The sequence below is a fragment of the Dendrobates tinctorius genome, unplaced genomic scaffold, assembly GCF_039654945.1.
Source record: "Dendrobates tinctorius isolate UK_male_01 unplaced genomic scaffold, ASM3965494v1 ptg000022l, whole genome shotgun sequence".
NCBI classification, from domain to species: domain Eukaryota; kingdom Metazoa; phylum Chordata; class Amphibia; order Anura; family Dendrobatidae; genus Dendrobates; species Dendrobates tinctorius.
In genome coordinates this window covers 114,162,395-114,174,528 of record NW_027361690.1, presented here as the reverse complement: position 1 = coordinate 114,174,528, position 12,134 = coordinate 114,162,395, and the positions used below count along the sequence as shown (strand labels likewise).

The window sequence follows — 12,134 nt, the reverse complement described above, 5'->3', positions numbered from 1 at the left end:
GCCAATGTTCCAGGTGTTAATTATGCACTGCCAGTGGTAGGTGGAGGAGCAGTTTTTGGCAAATCCACATCCCTACAGTCATGCACAAACACTGTACCTGACCTTTAAACGCCAACATTTTCTCTTGCCCCCTGAGAAGCATCCTCCTGCCCAAAATAATCATCCCCCTCATCCTCTTCCTCCTCCTCTTCCTCTTCTTCCTTCACCTCGTCCAGGACAGTTCCCTGACCAGACAATGGCTGACTGTCATCAAGGCTTCCCTCCTCCTCCGCTGCAGACGCCTGATCCTTAATGTGTGTAAAACTTTGCATGAGCAGACGCATAAGTGGGATGCTCATGCTTATGATGGCGTCGTCTGCGCTTACCAGCCGTGTGCATTCCTCAAAACACTGAAGAACTTTACAGAGGTCTTTCAGCTTTGACCACTGCACACCCGACAATTCCATGTCTTCCCTCAACCTGCCTGCCCGTGTATCCTCCCACAAATGCATTACAGCCTGCCTCTGTTCGCACAGCCTCTCAACCATGTGCAGGGTGGAGTTCCACCTTGTTGCAATGTCTATGATTAGGCGGTGCTTGGGGAGGTTGAGCAATCGCTGCAGCTTCTGCATACGACTGGAGTGGACGTTTGAGCGACGGATGTGCGAGCACAGTCTTCACACCTTATGGAGCAGGGATGTTAACTCCGGATAATTATTAAAGAAGCACTGCACCCCCAGGTTCAAAGTGTGAGCCAGGCAAGGTATGTGTGTGAGTTTTGCATGGGCTATGGCTGCCACAAAATTACGGCCATTATCACTGGCTACCTTGCCTGCCTCAAGATGTAAACTGCCCAGCCATGACTCAGTTTATCGCTGCAAGTAGTCGGCCAGTACCACCGCGGTGTGTCTGTTGTCGCCCAAAGACATCATCTTTAACAGCCTGCTGACGCTTACCACTAGCTGTTCGATAGTGTGACACCTCGTGTGCAACACTGCCAGCTGCGGATGGAGTGCTCGTGCGATTGTGCTCTGTGAACGAGCTTTCGCTGATGGAGGAGGAGGAGAATCGAAAGCCTACAGCCAACTGTTTCCTATACTGTGGGCTAGGCAGCACTGTTCCACCACCGCTGTCTCCAGTGGAGCCTGCATCCACCACATTAACCCAGTGTGCAGTGATGGACACGTAACGGCCCTGGCCATGCCTACTCGTCCATGCATCTGTTGTGAGGTGCACCTTTCCACTCACTGACTGTTTTAGTGCATGGACAATGCGGTCTTTCACATGCCGGTGGAGGGCAGGGATGGCTTTTCGAGAAAAGAAGTGCCGACTGGGTAGGCCACAGCGTGGGACAGTGTAGGCCATGAGGTCGCGGAAAGCTTCGCTTTCAACCAAATGGTAGAGCATCATCTCTAATGAGATTAGTTTGGCAATATAGGTGTTCAAACAAAGTGTACGCGGATGAGAGGATGAGTACTTTTTTGTCGTACTCAGAGTGTCTGGTAGGGTGAGCTCAACTGGAGAGCTGCATATGGGGGAAGTAGCGGTGGACCGGACGGAGTAAGAGGGGGTTGGTGATGGTATTGGTGGTGATGGCCTAGATTCAGTGTTGTGTTGCAAAACCATTGTGATTCCCTGAGTGCTTTGGCCTTGCGACGACACCTCCACATTTAGTACTGGCGGTGTGCCTAACGGTGGCGGTGGTCTTACAGTGGGGGAAGCGATGGAGCGTTGCTGGCTACCTTCAGTCGGAGCAGGTGCACATGTGCTACCTGAGGTTTTGTAGTCCATCCACGCTTGTAAGTTCATGTTGATTAAATGTCTAAGCATGCAACTGGTATTCAAATTTCTGAGTTGTTTACCTCGGCTAAAGGTCCTTCCGCACTTCTTACAGGTAACCTTTGCCTTATTAGTAGGATTTTGGACAAAGAAGTGCCACACTGCACTCTTCCTACTATGGTATATTTTCTGGCCTTGCACGCTGTGCTAAGTTGACCGTCTGGCCAAGCTGTCCTGCAACTCTTTTAGTTTTTGTTCCACGTTTTAGGACAGCTACGGGCATGGCAGATAACTGCTGCTGCGATGTCAATGACTGCTGCGGATCCTTCTCCTTATCTTAACTATTGCCAGCGCCACCCTCCTCCCCCAATGGATGCCAATCCGGATCAAGAACTGGGTCATCCATCACCTCCTCTTCAAAGTCATCTGCACCTTCCTCTCTACCTTCCTCTGTGTCACCGTGTAAGGTGGTATAGTATGCGGGAAGGGGCACCGGAGCTTCATCAGGGTCAGATTCTGGCTCAATAGACTGCAAGGGAAATGTAGTGCTCTGGGTCGATGTACCAGCAGAATCATCTAGCAGTGGCTGTGCATCAGTGCACTCCATGTCAGATTCATCTTGGACTGGGGAATTCTGGATTTGACTGGATAATCCAGGCATGGTATGTGAAAAGAGCTCCATAGAGTAATCTGAAGTGTGGGCTGCCGCATCCTTCACTTTTGGTGGGGGTGAAGGACACAAGGAAAGGTGTTTTTCCTGACCAGAACCCTGCACTGATGACTCCGTGCTTTCAAACGTTCAGAAGAGGAGGCAATAGAGCTGGTGGCTGTTTCGGCAATGTACGCAAAATCCTGTTCCTGATGCTCCGGCTTTAAAAGTGGTTTTCCTACTCCAAGAAAAGGCAACCTTACAGGCCTTCTTGGGCCAGACGATGATGCAGACTCAACACCTCGTGCCTTAGCTGCTATTGTGCTTTTGCCAGAACCAGCCGATGCACCACCACCATCAGAACCAGCTGTGCCCCCCTGCCCATGTCTGCAGCCTCTTCCACCATACTTCCTCATGTTTGTGAAAATGTACCAAAAATACCAGCAGAGAGATCGTACTGTATGAAGAGCATCCAGCTGTGTAAGGTGTATTAAAAAAATTAAATTTACGTATATATTTTGTTAGTCACAGACTCTCTCCCAGTATGTATTGGACCATAATCCAACAAGCAGATATACGGAACTGTATCAGAAGTGTACATCTGTAAACGTTTTTTGTGTAACTAATATTCTCCGTATATGTATTTACGGAGTGTCACACACACGCGCTGACTCTGTATAGATGTGACTGTAATACGAACGGCAGATATACAATACTGATTGAGAATCGGACAGCTCTATACTGTGTTTATGGAAAATTGTCACTCTCCATCTCTTTGTATAGGGACTGACACACGCTGTCTCTATCTAGTTTTGACAGTTATTAAACAGCAGATATACGAAGCTGTTTGAAAAGCGGACAGCACTCTAAGGTGAAGGTCTAGAAAAAAGGAAAAACTCCTCGGCTTTTTTTTCCAGAGTCACACACAGATAGCTTCTATTTGCCCGTGATACAAGGCAGTACACGGTAGTGTGTGAGGAGCGTACACCGCTATACGGTGTCTGTATGGAAAATTGTCAATCTCCGTCTATTTGTATACGGACTGACACGTGCTTTCTCTGTCTAGTTTTGACCATAATCCAACAGCAGATATATACGAAAGTGTTTGAAAAGCGGACAGCGCTCTAAGGTGTAGGTCTGAAAAAACGGAAAAACTCCTCGGCTGTTTTTCCAGAGTCACACCCAGATAGCTTCTATTTGTCCGTGATACAAGGCGGTACACGGTAGTGTGTGAGGAGCGTACACCGCTATACGGTGTCTGTATGGATAATTGTCAGTCTCCGTCTATTTGTATAAGGACTGACACACGCTTTCTCTGTCTAGTTTTGACCGTTATCAAACAGCAGATATACAAAACTGTTTGAAAAGCAGACAGCACTCTAAGGTGTAGGTCTGGAAAAATGGAAAAACTCCTCGGCTTTTTTTTCCAGAGTCACACACAGATAGCTTCTATTTGTCCATGATACAAGTTGGTACACATTAGTGTGTGAGGAGCGTACACCACTATACGGTGTCTGTATGGAAAATTGTCAATCTCCGTCTATTTGTATACGGACTGACACACGCTTTCTCTGTCTTGTTTTGACCGTAACCAAACAGCAGATATACAAAACTGTTTGAAAAGCGGACAGCGCTCTAAGGTGTAAGTCTGGAAAAACGGAAAACCTCCTCGGCTTGTTCTTCCAGAGTCACACCCAGATAGCTTCTATTTGTCCATGATACCAGCCGGTACATGGTAGTGTGTGAGGAGCGTACACCGCTATACGGTGTGTGAAAAAAATGAACGCTCAGTAACTCACCAGGACAAAATAATAAAAGTTGGAGTGCTTTGAAAAAAGCATTTTGAACAGCAGTGTGCACACAGCAATGCAGCTAGCAAGTAGCCTTAAAAAGCAGCCTAATCACCACCAGCGCTGCTGCACACAACAAAAATCCTCCCCTTTCACTGCACACTAACTGTACAGTGAAAAGCGCTATCAGCAGAAGCAGTTTTTTTTTCTTCTTCCCTGCCTAGCGCTCTCCCTGTTCAGAATAAGCAGCAGCACCTCTCCCTATTCTAAGATCGGCAGAAGTAAGATGGCGGTCGGCGGTCACAGCCTTTTATACCCACTGTGACGCCACACAAAACCAGCCAATCACTTCAATGCCCTTCTCTAAGATGGTGGTGGCCGCTGCCCATGTCACGTTGCCCACAGTGTGTGTCTTCCATCATTGGCTGAGAAAAGGCGCTGGAAACTGTCATGATCTCAGTGCGGGTTTGACTCTCACACGTGGGGTTAATGTCTGGAACCATTGACTGTCATTTATGGGGTTAAAGGTTGTGATCCCAGTGCAGGCTTACCTGCACACCTGGGGCTATGATTGTGGCCTCTTCCTGGTTCTGGGAGAGGCTTCTTATAGCCTCAGGATGCTCCCATCCCTGTCAGTTATACTTTCGCCCTTGGTATTGTGTGGTGACCCCTGAGTTTGTTTGTGCTGTGTTCTGATTGCTTGATTCTCTCTGTACGACTCGGTCTGTTCTCTGGATATTGCTTTGGATTCTGCTTGGTACCTTCTATGTCTGTTTAGTTTTGACTTCTGTTTGGCCCTGATTATCCGTTCTGTATCATCCCTGGTGCTTTACTGATATCTCTGTGTATGACCTCCGTTTTGCCTGACTGAGTATTTCTGTATAGTGCCCTGCCATCTCTGAAAGCAGGACACTAAGCCCCGCCCCTTGCAGTCACAGGACCGTAGGTCCTGTGACTGCTTGCTAAACTTCAACATCCACAGGTCCAGTGTATCTGTACTTTCCAGCTGTACCTGACCCTGGGCCCCCCTACAGTGCGGGTGAGTCCCTGCTCAGCGGAGGCTGCACGCCGGCGCTGACAGGATCCTGACAGAAGTATTATTTGAAATGCAACTTTGGCGCTCTGATCGGCGATCTCATTGCCGACCTCACGCTATGGTCGGGTTTCGATCGCCGAAACCTGAGTTTAGCTAAAGTCGGCCATTTTTTAATTTGACCGACCCGTTTCGCTCAACTCTACATGATACATGATAACAACAAGTACAAATATAAAAAACAACGACATATGTTTCTACCTTGAATATTAAACAGTTATAACAATTCAACAAAAATAAGGTGCAAAAATAGTGATGTATTAATATATTTGTAATCATAATAGTTCCAAATCTTCAGATAGCATGCCAAACGCCACAATCTTCCCCCAAAAATATTTTTTCTTCTTTTTTGTTTTCTATAACCACCAACTTTCAGACCATAATTAGGCTGTATGACAAATACCGGATACAGGATAAACCTAATTCTAAATATAAAAAAGAAAAACAGACATGAATAAACAAAATTAAAAAATGAATAATTAAAAATAATAAAATAAAAATTAATAATTGTTTTAAAACCTAAATGAAATAAAAAAATAATAATACAAATTATTTTGATAAGTTGTGACACCAGCAGAATCTAAGAGAACAACGGAATGGAACAAAGGAACTCATAAAAAGGGGGCAAAGCTCAATTTTTCATTTAGCCCATTAGGAGCCATGGAATCCAGATCAACAATCCACTTGCATTCAGTTTGTGCTTATAGGCGTTTGACATTGCCCCCCCTACTACCGCCATGCACCTGGTCAATCCCTACAACCCGTAATCCCGTAGGTTCACCGTTGTGCACTTTCAGAAAATGTTTCAGAAGGGTTTTAAGGGTGCTCAAATCTTCAATTTTTTGAGCATTGATGATATCCCTTACTCGAATGCGGAGCTGACATGAAGTCAACCACAGATAAATTTTGGAACAAGGACATTTGGCCACATAAATTACATGTGTGCTGCTACAACTTAAATGATGCCGAATCCTAAATGTCTTCCTACCATTCCATGACATCTTCTGACTCTTTGACCCAATGGCAACCTTTCTCTGGCTCTAAGTGACACACCTGGACCTCGGTGTTTATAGACTTCCAGCCTGCTGCTGGGACTTGCCTGTAATATTTCCATTTCCCCCTGTTGAGGCTTGGATCTATAGCAGCTGGCTATCTTCCTCTTTGGTGCTGCTGAAGGACGTCTTTGTTACATCTCTCAGTTTACTCAAGATAAGTGTTCCCCTTGTTCGTGAGTCCCATCTGCCTTTAGTGGTAGTGGCGATTGTCCAGTGATCACCCTGTCATTCCCTAAGCAGGGCTTAGGTTCCTGCTCGGCGATAGGTGCATAACCTATATAGGAACGTTTAGCGCAGACAGGATGACATTAGATCTGCCTAGGAGTCTCCACTCCCCCCCTTCCCTAGTGTTGGGCTCCCTTCCCCTCATCCCTTCATGTTGTACTTAGTCTTACCTACACTGTGCGAGACAATGCTACATTTTTCTTTTGTCTAAAAAAAAACATAGTTTTACAAAGAAAGTAGAAGAAAATTTAATAAATGGATATTTCTAATGGCTTGTGCAACTCAGATGCCAGGAAGCACACTTTCTCTTTTTCTTCGGTCAGAAGATTAGAACTGAGAGAACTTGAGCTGCCCTCTTTGCAGTGCATCAAGAAGTAAAAGAATTAAGGTGCTGTAGCGCAGTATATTACGGATTGATCAATTCACAGTTTCACAGAATCTGCAGATCCTGCACTTCTCTGTACTAGTATCTATGTACTTTTATTCACAGACTGAGACTACCACTCCCATGTTCTATGTGATTCATCACTGCAGCAGTATCCTTCATTCTGTTTTAGGTAGTTCTATGTCTATCTGCAATTCTGAGCTGTGCGCTATAACTTCTCTTCTATCCTTCGACTGCAAAACTCTAAAAGGGCCACAGCTTTTCCTGCTTCATCTCTTTAATAGTGCCTGTGATAGTCCCTCCCTGATTGGCTGCTCTAGGCCGTGAGTTGTAATGGATGCAAGACATTATAGGGAACATGCGCTAAAGAAGTACCTGTGGCCACACTTGAGATCATGTGAGGTACTATCTGATTCATGCAATATTCAGGTATGTGTGAAATGGTGCTGAGCATTTATTAGAAATCTGCTCAAATGGAATAGCAATGTGCTTCGACCCGCAAATTTAAGGAAATTCTACTCAACGTCAATGCTCAGCATATTGATTTTAATACCTCTACTCAGACATAGACATAAGGATTGGATTGGTAAGTAACTCTCATTTCTTTACATTAGGATGACCTTTCCCCCCAAGCTCAAAAAAGGGTGAAAACCCTTTTAAAGTCTCAGCTATGTAAGGAGAACCAATTGTCAAGCCGGCTATCTTTTATTTGCTGTTTTACTTTATAGGAGCAAGGGATAGTTTGAGTCTGTGGCTCTTTGGACACCTTATATTACGGTATCGGTCACTGCAGTGTTATGGAGTTATTGTAAAATGGTCGAGAGTGGACGGTAGTCATGACCGAGCTACTGTCCCGTTATGCTCTGGCACTGTACAAGAAAACCGTGTCCCAGTGTGCGGTCAGGTGTGGGGTGCCTCACACTTAGTTGTAGGCCGCAGGCCTCCGCTGTCTCCAGGCCTCCATCTTCAGGAACCGTCGAACACAACTCAGGAGACACCAAGCTCATTTTAAAAGGCAAATGTGTACTGGACAGTTCACGTCCATCAGATTGTAATATGTGGGATAGGGCACAACACTTACATCATCACACCGGCCTATATCCGGACTCTGCTCTGAGAAATGTGTATGTTTGGTTACAATAATTACGCTATATTAGAGAGTGGCCATTTTAGCAGAACCTTAATAAAATTAATTTGCATTGACTTACTAAAAGTGAATCAAAAACTTAGAGCAATTTGATTATTAAAATTTCTTAATAATCCAGTAGATACTTCAGTTTGTCCTCATGAGTGTGAGAATTCGTTAGTTTCCTTGTGTTAATATGACAAAAATAAGCCTATTATATTGAAAAAAAGTGGAAGTTGTTCAATTTTGCACTTTTATCAATGACATTTCTTGATTGTACACCCTTTTATATCATCTTTTGTTTATTTTAATGATGTCCTTCAATCAAACAGCATCAAGCCCTTTTGAAAACTGAGATGTTTGAAAAAGGTTCAAGTGGAGGAGCCAAGAGCTCTGACATTACACTTTGTTATAAACAAGGATGATGAATAAATGTAAAATGTTGAAAAGAAGGTCATAACATTTTAAAACTGTGAATGGAGCCAATTTTATCTCCTGAGATTTTAGAAATGCAATATGTGGCCATTATGGGAGCTTCTCTCTTACTTCTTTATGGCAAGTAATTGCCACTAGCGTACCAGCCAAGTTTTGCAGGTTGATGTCGCTTCAGGAAAATGCCATCTGTGTTTTTCCTGAAGCGTCTTTTGTTTCTCATCGGTCGTTTTTGCGGCTGCCTTGCTGCTGGCAGTTTCTCCTTTCTTTAACCTGTATATATAAACTAGTGAGCGGCTTCCAAATGAAAGCTGCCTGAAAAATGTTCAGGTCACTTCTTTTAGCCGCTTTGTGGCTTTTGAAGCTTGAAGCATTTAAAATAATTTCCATATGCGCAGCAAGTTGTTTTTATATTGCTCTACATATGTTCATCCTTTTTAGCATTATTAAGTGGTTTTTCAGGTTGATGACGGAGCTGACCCTCCTGAGAAAGACAGTGTGCACATACTCTTAGGCTACTTTCACATTAGCGTCTACGGCCGCCGCTAAGCCCCGCCTCCCTGCCGCACCTCCGCCGGTAGCTCCGCCTACGGGCGCATGACGCTGCATGCGTCCTGCGTCCCCTATCTTTAGCACTGGGGATGCAGGCCGAGCGCAGATATGCATTTGGCGGCGCATGCGTCCTTTTGACGCTGCGCCGACTGCACCAAATTGCTACAGGTTGCGTTTGGCGCTGTTCGGCTAAAAATAGGGGACGCATGCAGCGTCATGCACCCGTAGGCAGAGCTACCAGCGGAGACGCGGCAGGGGCGGGGCTTAGCGGCGGCCGTGCGCAGCCCGACGCTGCAGCCGTAAACACTAGTGTGAAACTTGCCTTACAGGCAGAGATTACAATAGTAGTAACAGTTCCCTGCTGATTACATTCCTTCATCTTTAAATGGGATGGTTCATGAACACTGCATGCTGCCAATCATTGGTAACTCATGTAGCCCATTGATAAGGCATGTTATGTTGCCAAAATTTAAAGTGACACAGTTTTGAGTAGTCTTACTTATATTATGCCACCATCACTTCTTTACCGTTTATCATTGCGCTTAACTCTCCATAATAAACCGAATTGGGATACACCTCCCAATCACTGAATTCACATTTTTCATCCAGCCCCATTGGCACGGTTGTATAAAATTCAGCCTCTCTCCTTTAGTCTTCACTAATATGCATGAAAGAATGGTTTGTTCTATAAAGTTCACTGATACAAGCGCGACCTGTAAGAAGACATCACCCATATAACAAGTCAGTTCATGAAATTTCATATATTCTAAATATTTCACCATCAAATGGGATTAAACATAAAATTTATCGTAGAAATTGATAGCGAGGAAATCATCTCACATGTGCTAGGTATGGATATTTGTGAAGCACGAACCATGCCAATTCAGTAGGAAGGGGAAGAAAAGATAAGTAATACATGGGTATATATAATGACAAATTAAAAACACAGATAGCAGGAACAGCTACGTGTAATAGAATGATATAATTATATAGCCACTTACAATCTCTTAGACTTTGAAGAATTTTCTCATTTTTGTTTGATTTTTTTATTATCATAGAATCATAGAATCATAGAATCATAGAATCGTAGCGTTGGAAGGGACCTCCTGGGCCATCTGGTCCAACCCCCTGCTCAAAGCAGGATTCGCTAAATCATCCCAGTCAGATGTCTGTCCAGCCTCTGTTTGAAGACTTCCATTGAAGGAGTACTCACCACTTCTCGTGGCAGCCTGTTCCACTCATTGATCACTCTAACTGTCAAAAAGTTTTTTCTAATATCTAATCTGTGTCTCCTCCCATTCAGTTTCATCCCATTGCTTCTAGTCTTTCCTTGTGCAAATGAGAATAAAGTTGATCCTTCTACAATGTGACAGCCCTTTAGATATTTGTAGACAGCTATTAAGTCTCCTCTCAGTCTTCTCTTTTGCAAACTAAACATTCCCAAATCCTGCAACCTTTCCTCATAAGACAGGGTTTGCAGACCGGTCACCATTCTGGTCGCTCTTTTCTGAACTTGCTCCAGTTTGTTGATGTCTTTTTTAAAATGTGGTGCCCAAAACTGGACACAATATTCCAGATGAGGTCTGACCAAAGAGGAGTAGAGGGAAATAATGACTTCACGTGATCTAGACTGTATGCTTCTGTTAATACATCCTAGAATTGCATTTGCCTTTTTTGCTGCTGCATCACACTGTTGACTCATATTCAGTCTGTGATCTATTAGTATACCCAAGTCTTTTTCACATGTGCTGTCACTTAGCCCTATTCCTCCCATTCTATATATGCTTTTTTCATTTTTATTGCCCAGATGTAGTACTTTGCATTTCTCCCTGTTAAAAACCATTCTGTTAGTTGCTGCCCACTGCTCCAGTTTATTTAAATCTTTTTGAATCCTCTCTCTCTCTTCTCTAGTATTAGCTATCCCTCCAAGCTTTGTGTCATCAGCAAATTTAATCAGTTTACCCTCAATTCCTTCATCTAAATCGTTGATAAAGATGTTGAACAATACAGGGTCCAGGACAGAGCCCTGTGGTACCCCACTTGAGACATTCTTCCAACTGGATGTGCAGCCATTAACGACCACTCTTTGGGTCCGATCACTAAGCCAGTTATGAATCCACCTAACAGTTGCCTTGTCCATTCCATACTTAGTCATTTTTTCAATAAGGATTGTATGAGAGACTTTGTCAAATGCTTTGCTGAAGTCAAGATATACTATATCTACAGCATTTCCTTGATCTACCCAATCAGTGATACCGTCATAGAAGGAAATTAAGTTAGTCTGACATGACTTATTAGTTACAAACCCATGCTGACTGTTTAATCACTTCATTCTTATCCAGGTATTGACATACATGTTGTTTAATAATTTGTTCAAAGATCTTTCACCGGCCTATAGTTGCCTGGGTCCACCTTCTTCCCCTTTTTGAAGATAGGAACAACATTTGCTCTTCTCCAGTCTTCTGGCACTTCTCCTGTTCTCCAAGAATTTTCAAAGATTATGGAGAGGGGTTCAAAAATTTCTTCTGCTATCTCCTTCAGTACTCTGGGGTGTAATTCATCTGGACCTGGAGACTTGAATTCATTTAGGTTAGCTAAGTGTTTCCTCACTATCTTTCTGTTTAGAGATATCCTGGATTCTTCTATTCCCTTAATAGGACAGTGAATAACAGTTGATGTTACATTTCCTTTCTGAGAGAAAACAGATGCAAAATAGGAATTTAAAAGTTCAGCCTTCTCAACATCCTGTCTTACCATTTCATCATTTTCATCCTGTAAAAATCCTATAGCATCTTTGACTTTTCTTTTACTTTTGACATATCCCCAAAATCCTTTATTATTGCTTTTGACATCTCTTGCAAGCCTCAATTCATTTTCAGCTTTAGATAATCTGATTTGTGCCCTGCAGGTTCTGCAGACAGCATTATATTCTTCTTTAGATATGCCTCCCTCTTTCCATTTTATAAACATTTTTTTCTTCCTTTTTAGCATGTGCTTAAGTTCTGTGTTCATCCATCCTGGTTTCCTTAAATGCTTCCTATTCTTCCCTCTTTTCGGAATTGTTAACAA

At 43.6% G+C, this 12,134-nt stretch overlaps 1 long non-coding RNA gene across 1 annotated transcript; it reads right to left on the bottom strand.

Annotated features, from left to right (window-relative positions):
* Positions 1-5,527: 5,527 nt before the first annotated feature.
* LOC141084365 (uncharacterized) lies at positions 5,528-10,367 on the bottom strand. The gene is made up of 2 exons (XR_012230985.1): positions 9,593-10,367; positions 5,528-5,715 (listed from the first exon to the last, which is right to left on the bottom strand). It is a non-coding gene; the product is annotated as an uncharacterized lncRNA (long non-coding RNA).
* Positions 10,368-12,134: the final 1,767 nt, after the last annotated feature.